The sequence below is a fragment of the Mobula birostris genome, chromosome 28 (assembly GCF_030028105.1).
Source record: "Mobula birostris isolate sMobBir1 chromosome 28, sMobBir1.hap1, whole genome shotgun sequence".
In the NCBI taxonomy this organism is placed as follows: domain Eukaryota; kingdom Metazoa; phylum Chordata; class Chondrichthyes; order Myliobatiformes; family Myliobatidae; genus Mobula; species Mobula birostris.
Genome location: NC_092397.1, coordinates 34,043,109 through 34,043,620, shown reverse-complemented (window position 1 = coordinate 34,043,620; position 512 = coordinate 34,043,109). Strand labels below are relative to the sequence as shown.

Here is a 512-nt window from a genome sequence, read left to right as displayed (position 1 = left end):
CACTTCAACATTAAATTTCGTCCCCGCTAGAATTTCAAATTCCTACCCTAGGAAACCAATTCTGACTATCTGCCCAATCTATGTCTCTCATAGCTTTATACTTCATAATTCGGTCAATTTCCTCTCAGGCTCTAACACTCCAAAGAAGGCAAACCAGCTCAAACACTTTAATCAGGCAACAACCCGGCCGGCAACGCTTTACAAATTCTGCCGATCCTTCCTGTGAAGTGTCCTTTCTTGTAGAATATGCAATAGATTCTGAAAAGGATTTAACGGGAAACTCTTGAGGGATGTTAATTCCATTCCTAATGCACGAGACAGTGAATGATAATTAATGAATCAATTTTACACTCACACCGTGATTAATTGGCCCTTGCAGTTCTACGTAGATCGTGTCTATGTCAGAGGTTTATTTGTTAAGTACTCTAAATTGTACAACCTGCGATGGCCGGGAATCGAATCCGGGACAACTGCTTGGAAGGCAGCTATGCTCACCACTATACCACCATCGC

The 512-nt window shown here is 42.0% G+C and overlaps 1 non-coding gene across 1 annotated transcript; it reads right to left on the bottom strand.

Annotated features, from left to right (window-relative positions):
• Positions 1 to 440: 440 nt before the first annotated feature.
• trnag-ucc (transfer RNA glycine (anticodon UCC)) lies at positions 441 to 512 on the bottom strand. The gene has a single exon. It is a non-coding gene; the product is annotated as a tRNA-Gly (tRNA).